We start from the raw sequence: 9,516 nt of genomic DNA, 5'->3' as shown, positions 1-9,516 counted from the left end.
TATACTCCATCCCCTTTGCAATAAAGGCCAAGATTCCATTGGCCTTCCTGATCACTTGCTGTACCTGCATACTAACCTTTTGTGTTTCATGTACAAATACTCCCAGGTCCCGCTGTAGTGCAGCACTTTCCAATGTTCCTTCATTTAAATAATAACTGCTCTTTGATTTTTTTCCGCCAAAGTGCATGACCTCACACTTTCCAACATGATACACCATCTGCCAAATTTTTGCCCACTCACTTCACCTGTCGATGTCCTTTTCAGATTTTTTGTGTCCTCCTCAAACATTGCTTTTCCTCCCATCTTTGTATCGTCAGAAAACTTGGATACCTTACACGCAGTCTCTTCTTCCAAGTCGTTAATATAGAATGTAAATAGTTGAGATCCCAGCGCTGATCCCTACGGCACCCCACCAGTTACTGATTTCCAACCCAAGAATGAACCATTTATCTCGCCTTGATTGCAAAATTCTCATCCTTGATTACAAATCACTCCATGGACTTGCCCCCCGCTATCTCTGTAATCTTTTTCAGCCTCACAATCCCACAAGATGTCTGCACTCCTCAAATTCTGGCCTCTTGAACATCCCTCATTATAACCGCTCAACCATTCAGTGGACGTGCCTTCAGCTGCCTGGTCCCTAAGCTCTGGAACTCCCTAAACTTCTACGCCTCTCTACCTCTCTTTCATCCTTCAAAACACTCGATAAAACCTACCACTTTAAACAAGCTTTTGATCATCTGCCTTAATTTCTTCTGTGGCTCGGTGTCAAATTCATCTATTTGTCTGTAACACCTTTGTGAAGCATCTCGGGATGTTTTACTATGTTAAAGGTGCTTTATAAATAAAAGTTATCATAATAAATTTGTTGGAGTTCTTTGAGGATGTAATGAGCAGGGTGGATAAAGTAGAACTAGTAGATGTAGTGTATTTGGATTTCCAGAAGGCATTCAATAAGGTGCCACATAAAAGATTACTGCACAAGATAAGAGCTCACTGGGTTGGATGCAATATTTTAGCATAGATAGAGGATTGGCTAACTAACAGAAAACAGAGAGTCGGGATAAATGGGTAATCTTCAGGTTGGCAAACTGTAATTAGTGGGGTGCCACAGGGATCAGTGCTGGCACCACATCTATTTACAATCTATATTAATGAATTGGATGAAGGGATCGAGTGTAATGTAGCTAAGTTCGCTGATGATTCAAAGTTATGTGGGAAAGCATGTTGTGAAGAGGACACAAAGAATCTGCAAGGGATATAGATAGGTTAAGTAAGTGGGCAAAAATTTGGCAGATGGCATATAACGTGGGAAAATGTGAGGTTATCCACTTTGGTAGGTAGAATAAAAAAGAAAATTATTTTTTAAAAGGAGACTACAAAATGCTGCAGTGCAGAGGGATCTGGGAGTCCTTCCACATTGCAAGGGGGATGGAGTATAAAAGTACAGAAGTCTTGCTACAACTGTACATGGCATTGGTGAGATCTCACCGAGAGTAATGCGTACAGTTTTGGGGGTCTCCGTATTTAAGGAGGGATATACTTGCATTGGAGGCAGTTCAGAGACGGTACACCAGGTTGATTCCTGAAAGGAAGTGTTTGTCTTATGAAGAAAGGTTGAGCAGTTTGGGCCTGTACTCATTGGAGTTTGGAAGAATGAGAGCTGGTCTTATTGAAAAGTATAAGATTCTGAGGGGGCTGGGCAGGATAGATGCAGAGAAGATGTTTCCCCTTGTGGAGAATCTAGAACTGGGAGGCATAGTTTCACAATAAGGGGATGCACACTTAAAATGTAGATGAGGAGGAATTTCTTCTCTCAAAGGGTCATGAATCTTTGGAATTCTCTACCTCAGAGAGCTGTTGAGGTTGGGTCATTGAATGTATTTAAGGTAGAGATATGCAGACTTTTGAATGATAGGGCAGTGGATGGTTATGGGGTGAGAGCAGGAAAGTGGAGTTGAGGCCAAAATCAGAACAGCCATAGAAACATAGAAAAATAGGTGCAGGAGTAGGCCATTTGGCCCTTCGAGCCTGCACCAGCACTCAATAAGATCATGGCTGATCATTCACCTCAATACCCCTTTCCTGCTTTCTCTCCATACGCCTTGATCCCTTTAGCCGCAAGGGCCATTTCCAACTCCCTCTTGAATATATCTAATGAACTGGCATCAACAACTCTTTGCAGAAAAGAATTCCACAGGTTAACAACTCTCTGAGTGAAGAAGTTTCTCCTCATCTCAGTCCTAAGTGGCTTACCCCTTATCCTTAGACTGTGATCCCTGGTTCTGGAGTCCCAACATCGGGAACATTCTTCCAGCATCTAACCTGTCCAGTCCCGTCAGAATTTTATATGTTTCTATGAGATCCCCTCTCATTTTTCGAAACTCCAGTGAATACAGGCCCAGTTGATCGAGCCTCTCCTCATATGTCAGTCCTGCCATCGCGGGAATCAGTCTGGTGAACCTTCGCTGCACTCCCTCAAGAGCAAGCACGTCCTTCCTCAGATTAGGAAATCAAAACTGAACACAATATTCCAGGTGAGGCCTCACCCAAGGCCCTGTACAGCTGCGGCCTGACCTCCCTGCTCCTAAACTCAAATCCCCTAGCTATGAAGGCCAACATACCATTTGCCTTCTTCACCGCCTGCTGCACCTGCATGCCAACCTTCAATGACTGATGTACCAGGACACCCAGGTCACGTTGCACCTCCCCTTTTCCGAATCTGCTGCCATTCAGATAATATTCTGCCTTCATGTTTTTGTCACATTTATCCACATTATACTGCATCTGCCATGCATTTGTCCACTCACCTAACCTGTCCAAGTCCCCCTGCAGCCTCTTCGCATCCTCCTCACAGCTCACTCCGCCACCCAGTTTAATGTCATCTGCAAACTTGGAGATATTACTCTCAATTCCTTCATCTAAATCATTGATGTATATTGTAAATAGCTTTGGTCCCAGCATTGAGCCCTGTGGCACCCCACTAGTCACTGTCTGCCATCCTGAATAGGACCCGTTTATCTTGACTCTCTGCTTCCTGTCTGCAACCAGTTCTCTATCCACGTCAATACATTACTCAAAATACCATGTGATTTAATTTTGCACACCAATCTCTTGCGTGGGACCTTGTCAAAAGCCTGGTTCTCCCTTGTCCACTCTACTAGTTACATCCTCAAAAAGTTCTAAAAGATTTGTCAAGCATGATTTCCCTTTCATAAATCCATGCTGACTTGGACCGATCCTGTCACTGCTTTCCAAATGCGCTGCTATTTCATTTTTAATAATTGATTTCAACATTTTCCCCACTACTGATGTCAGGCTAACCAGTCTATAATTCCCCGTTTTCTCTCTCCCTCCTTTTTTAAAAAGTGGTGTTACATTAGCTACCCTCCAGTCCTTAGGAACTGATCCAGAGTCGATAGACTGTTGGAAAATGATCACCAATGCATCCATTATTGCTAGGGCCACTTTCTTAAGTACTCTGGGATGCAGACTATCAGGCCCTGGGGATTTATTGGCCTTCAATCCCATTAATTTCCCGAACACAATTTCCTGACTAATAAGGATTTCCTTCAGTTCTTCCTTCTCGCTAGACCCTCGGTCCCCTAGTATTTCCGGAAGGTTATTTGTGTCTTCCTTCGTGAAGACAGAACCAAAGTATTTGTTCAATTGGTCTGCTATTTCTTTGTTCCCCATTACAAATTCACCTGATTCTGACTGCAAGGGACCGACATTTGTCTTCACTCATCTTTTTCTCTTCACATATCAGTAGAAGCTTTTGCAGTCAGTTTTTATGTTCCCAGCAAGCTTCCTCTCATACTCTATTTTCCCCCTCCTAATTAATCCCTTTATCTTCCTCTGCTGAACTTTAAATTTCCCCCAGTCTTCAGGTTTGCTGCTTTTTCTGGCCAATTTATATGCCTCTTCCTTGGATTTAACACAATCCTTAATTTCCCTTGTTAGCCACGCTTGAGCCACCTTCCCCATTTTATTTTTACTCCAGAAAGGGATGTACAATTGTTGAAGTTCATCCATGTGCTCTTTAAATGTTTGCCATTGCCTGTCCACCGTCAACCCGTTAAATATCATTTGCCTGGCTATTCTAGCTAATTCACATCGCATACCATCGAAGTTACCTTTCCTTAAGTTCAGTACGCTGGTCTCTGAATTAACTATGTCACTCTCCATCTTAATAAAGAATTCTACCATATTATGGTCACTCTTCTCCAAGGGGCCTCGCACAACAGGATTGCTAATTAGTCCTTTCTTGTTACACATCAACCAGTCTAGGATGGCCAGCTCTCTAGTTGGTTCCTCGACATATTGGTCCAGAAAACCATCCCTAATCCACTCCAGGAAATCCTCCTCCATGTAGTGCTATCAGTTTGGTTAGCCCAATCTATATGCAGATTAAAGTTGCCCATCATAACTGCTGTACCTTTATTGCACGCATCCCTAATTTCTTGTTTGATGCTGTCCACAACCACACTACTACTGTTTGGTGGTCTGTACACAACTCCCACTAGCATTTTCTGTTCTTTGGTATTCCGCAGCTCTACCCATACAGATTCCACATCATCCAAGCTAATGTCCTTCCTTACTATTGCGTTAATTTCTTCTCTCACCAGCAACGCTACCCCACCTCCTTTTCCTTTCTGTCTATCCTTCCTGAATGTTGAATACCCCTGGATGTTGAGTTCCCAGCCTTGGTCACCTTGGAGCCATGTCTCCATAATCCCAATTATATCATATTTGGTAACAGCTGCTTGCACAGTTAATTCGTCCACCTTATTACGAATACTCCTCGCATTGAGGCACAGAGCCTTCAGGCTTGTCTTTTTAACACACTTTGTCCCTTTGGACTTTTTCTGTAATGTGGCCCTTTTTGATTTTTGCCTTGGGTTTCTCTGCCCTCCACTTTTACTTTTCTTCATTCTATCTTTTGCTTCTGCCCCCATTTTACTTCCCACTGTCTCCCTGCATAGGTTCCCATCCCCCTGCCATATTAGTTTAACCCTCCCCCCCCCTGCCCGCCCGCAACAGCACTAGCAAACACTCCCCCTAGGACATTAGTTCCTGTCCTGCACAGGTGCAGACCATCTGGTTTGTACTGGTCGCACCTCCCTCAGAATCGGTTCCAATATCCCAGGCATTTGAATCCCTCCCTCCTGCACCACTCCTCAAGCCACGTATTCATCTCAGCTATCCTGCAATTCCTACTCCGACTAGCACGTGGCACTGGTAGCAATCCTGAGATTACTAGCTTTGAGGTCCTGCTTTTTAATTTAACTCCTAGCTCCCTAAATTCAGCTTGTAGGACCTCATCTCATTTGTTACCTATATCGTTGGTACCTATATGCACCACGACAACTGGCTGTTCGCCCTCCCCCTCCAAAATGCAGCCGCTCCGAGACATCCTTGACCCTTGCACCAAGGAGGCAACATACCATCCTGGAGTCTCGATTTTGGCCGCAGAAACGCCTATCTATTCCCCATACAATAGAATCCCCTACCACTATAGCTCTCCCACTCTTTTTCCTGTCCTCCTGTGCAGCAGAGCTACCCATGGTGCCGTGAACTTGGCTGCTGCTGAACGGTTTAGCCACTCACCGCCAGATATAGCTGGACCACATAAAGCACTATCGGGTCCTGCTCTCATCTGCCAAAATAGTTCATTATTCCAGAATCATTCTGGAAGGTAAAGATAAACGCCGGCTTCTATTCTCCACTGCTAACCGTCTTTTTAAACCACTCTCCCCAGTCCCCACCCTCACCTCCGACAATAAGTGTGAGGAACTCATGGATTTTTTTGTCTCTAAGATTGAGACCATCCGCTCGGCCACCTCTCCCTCTTCCCTTCCCTCCCCTAGCCCACCGGGCCAAACTTCCTCCAAGGATCCCCCCTGCCTTAGCCCTGACCTCACATCTTTCTCCAGTTTTTCTCCGATCTCCCCTCATGACCTTTGAGCTGATCCTGTCCATGAGATCCACGTCCTGCTCCCTTGACAGTATTCCCACCAAACTGCTGACCACCCAACTCCTTTTCTGGCTCCCATGTTAGCTGACATCGTTAACAGTTCTCTCTCCTCAGGTACTGTCCCCCTTTCCCTCAAATCTGCTGTCATCACCCCTCTCCTCAAAAAAACAACCTTCGACCCCTCCATCCTTGCAAACTACTGCCCCATCTCCAACCGCCCTTTCCTCTCCAAAGTCCTTGAATGTGTTGTCACCTCCCCAATCCGTGCCCATCTTTCCCACAATTCCATGTTTGAATCCCTCCAATCCAGATTCCGTGCCTGCCACAGTACCGAAATGGCTCTCATCTAAGTCACAAATCACATACTTTGTGACTGTGACAAGGGCAAACTATCTCTCCTCGTCCTTCTTGACTTGTCTGCAGCCTTTCATGCGGTTGACCACTCTATCCTTCTCCAACGTCTCTCCACCGTTGTCTAGCTGGGTGGGACTACACTTGCCTGTTTCCATTCTTACCTATCTAAGCATAGCCAGAGAATTATCTGCAACGGCATCTCTTGCGACCCCTGCATCGTTACCTGTGGTCTCTCCCGAGGATCTATCATTGGCCCTCTCCTATTTCTCACCTATATGTTGTCCCTTGGCGACATGATCTGCAAACACAGCGTTTCCACATGGACTCTAATGACACCCAGCTCTACCTCAATACCACTTCAGTCGACTCCTCCACAGTCTCTAAATTGTCAGACTGCTTGTCCGACATCCCCAGTTCTGGATGAGCAGAAATTTTCTCCAATTGAATATTGGGAAGACCGAAGCCATTGTTTTCGGTCCCTGCCACAAACTTCGTTCCCTAGTCACTGACTCCATTCCTCTCCCCAACTTCTGTCTGAGGCTGAACCAGACTATTCATAACCTTGGTGTCATATTTGACCCTGAAATGAGCTTTCGACCACATATCCGCAGCATCAATAAGACCGCCTATTTCCACCTCAGTAACATCACCCATCTCCGCCCTTGCCTCAGCTCATCCGCTGCTGAAACCCTCATCTAGCCTCTAGACTTGACTATTCCAATGCACTGCTGGCTGGCCTCCCACATTCTACCCTACGTAAACTAGAGGTGATCCAAAACACGGCTGCCCATGTCCTATCTCGCACCAAGTCCCGCTCACCCATCACCCCTGTGCTCGCTGACTTTCATTGGCTTCTGGTTAAGAAACGTCTCAATTTCAAAATTCTCATCCTTATTTTCAAATCTCTCCATGGCCTCACCCTGCCCTATCTCTGTTATCTCCTCCAGCCCCACAATCCCCCCACCTCTTCTCCCCTCCCTCCCCGAGATGTCTGCCCTCCTCTAATTCTGCCCTCTTGAGTATCCCTGATTGTAATTGCTCAACCATTGCTGGCCATGCCTTCTGTTGCCTAGGCCCCAAGCTCTGGAACTCCCTGCCTAAACCTATCCACCTCTCTATCCTCGGTCAAGGCGCTCCTTAAAACCTACCTCTTTGACTAGCTTTTGGTCACCTGCGCTAATTTCTACTTACGCGACTCGGTGTCAAATAGTTTTACCTCATAATACTCCTGTGAAGTGCCTTGGGACATTTCATTACATTGAAGGCACTATATAAATACAAGCTGTTATTGTTATAGATTTGGGGAGTCAGGAGGTAGATACACGCCACAGAATAACCAACCTCTGACCCACATGGAATGCTTCTGAGGAGTTGTGAATAGCAATGAAAATTGTGCAATAATCTCCACTTCTGACTTTATCGTGGGTGAAGGTCATTGATGAAGTAGCTGAAGATGGTTGGGCCTACTCGGACACTGCCCTGAGGAACTCCTGCAGCAATGTCCTGGGGCTGAGATGATTGATCTCCAACAACCACAACCACCTTCCTTTGTGTTAGGTATAACTCCAGACAGTGGAGAGTTTTCCCCAAGATTCCCATTGACTTCAATTTTACTAGGGTTCCCTGATGCCACACTCGGTCAAATGCTGCCTTGAGGTCAAGGGCAGTCACTCTCACCTACTCTGGAATTCAGCTCTTTTGTCCATGTTTGGACCAAGGCTGCAATGAGTTCTATAGCTGAGTGGTCCTGGCGGAACCCAAACTAGGCATCAGTAAGCAGGATATTGGTGAGCAAGTGCCACTTGCTAACACAGTCAACTACACCTTCCATCACTTTGCTGATGATTGAGAGTAGACTGATGGGGCAGTAATTGGCCGGATTGGATTTGTCCTGCTTTTTGTGGACAGGGCATACCTGAGCAGTTTTCCACATAGTTGGGTTGATGTCAGTGTTGTAGCTGTACTGGAACAGCTTGGCTAGAGGTACAGCTAGTTCTGGGATGTTGTCGAGGCCCATAGCCTTTGCTGTATCCAGTGCGCTCAGCCACTTCTTGATATCATGTGCAGTGATTTGAATTTCTGAAGACTGGCTTCTGTGATGGTGGGGGCCTCAGGAGGAGGCCGATATGGATCATCTACTCAGCACTTCTGGCTGAAGATGGTTGCAAATGCTTCAGCTGTGTCCTTTGCATTTCCATGCTGGGCTCCGCCATCATTGAGGATGGCGATATTCATAGAGCCTCTTCCTCCTGTTAGTTGTTTAACTGTCCACCACCATTCACGAATGGATATGGCAGTACTGAAGTGCTTTGATCAGATCTGTTGATTGTGGAATCACTTAGCTCTGTTGATAGTATGCTGCTTCCGCTGATATTTTGCATGTAGTCCTGTGTTGCACTTCTCCAGGTTGGTATCTCATTTTCAGGTACGCTCTTCAGCTGCCCCTGAGATGCTCTTCTGCATTCTTCATTGAACCATGGTAGGTCATTTGGCTTGATGGTAATGGTAGAGTGAGGGATATACTGGGTCATGTGGTTACAGATTGTGATGGAATGCAATTCTGCTGATAGCCCACAGTGCCTCATGGATGCCCAGATTTGAGCTGCTAGATCTGTTCTGAATCTGTCCCATTTAGCACGGTGGTAGTGCCACACTACACGATGGAGGCTGTCCTGTGTGAAGATGGGATGTCTTCTCCACAAGGTCTGTGCGGTGGTCACTGCTATCAGTGCAGTCATGGACAGATGCATCAGTGACAGGTAGATTGGCGAGGACGAGGTCAAGTAGGATTTTCCCACCTGCTGCAGGCCCAGTCTGGCACCGAAATACTTCAGGACTTGGCCAGCTCGGTCAGTAGTGGTGCTACCGAGCCACTCTTGGTGATGGACGTTGAAGTCCCCCACCCAGAGTACATTCTGTGCCCTTGCTACCCTCAGTGCTTCTTCCAAGTGGTGTTCAACATGGAAGCGTACTGGTTCATCAGCTGAGGGCAGTAAGTGGTAATCAGCAGGTTTCCTCGCCCATTCTTGACCTGAAGCCATGAGACTTCATGGGATCCGGAGTCAATGTTGAGGACTCCCAGGACCACTCCGTCCCGACTGTACACCACTGTGCCGCCACCTCGGGTGTGTCTGTCCCACCTGGAGCCATGAGACTTCATGGGATCCGGAGTCAATGTTGAGGAC

Source organism: Pristiophorus japonicus, chromosome 5 (assembly GCF_044704955.1).
Source record: "Pristiophorus japonicus isolate sPriJap1 chromosome 5, sPriJap1.hap1, whole genome shotgun sequence".
In the NCBI taxonomy this organism is placed as follows: domain Eukaryota; kingdom Metazoa; phylum Chordata; class Chondrichthyes; family Pristiophoridae; genus Pristiophorus; species Pristiophorus japonicus.
Note: the sequence above shows the minus strand (reverse complement) of the source record.